This window comes from Vicia villosa, linkage group LG4, assembly GCF_029867415.1.
Source record: "Vicia villosa cultivar HV-30 ecotype Madison, WI linkage group LG4, Vvil1.0, whole genome shotgun sequence".
In the NCBI taxonomy this organism is placed as follows: domain Eukaryota; kingdom Viridiplantae; phylum Streptophyta; class Magnoliopsida; order Fabales; family Fabaceae; genus Vicia; species Vicia villosa.
In genome coordinates this window covers 99,014,298-99,014,806 of record NC_081183.1, presented here as the reverse complement: position 1 = coordinate 99,014,806, position 509 = coordinate 99,014,298, and positions in this window count along the sequence as shown.

The following is a 509-nucleotide window of genomic DNA, read 5'->3' as shown; positions in this document are numbered from 1 at the left end:
AACTCGAACCTCATGGATAAATGAGTTGTTCTAAAATCCAAAGAGACAACAAGTCTCGGCAGCTACGAACGACCCCATGAGACCTTCTAGAACATACCAATGGGGAAGGGTAGGCACCCTAAGCCGTTACGTCGAACCTATGAACCTAGGGCTTATGTGCTTATTATGTGTTTGCAATTTATATACTTCGAATATCTTGCGTTTTAACTTTTGCAGGTATTCCTACGCGTTCCCTGGCCTGTAGGGACCCCATTTCTAAGACCATGTCCTTCCTACGAAGGACACCTCTATCTATGCACGTTGATTGGCCTCTCGATGGCCATGAGACCTAGTGACTGTCATGAACGGTCACTCCGCGCCTGTATCTACGCACTCCCTAGCCTGTAGGGACTTTCCTTATATATCCTTGTATCCTTACAACTACGTGTCCTTCCCACAAAGGACATCTTTGTTTACGCACATCAACTGGCCTCTCGATGGCTGATAACACGATTTTATATCGTATATTT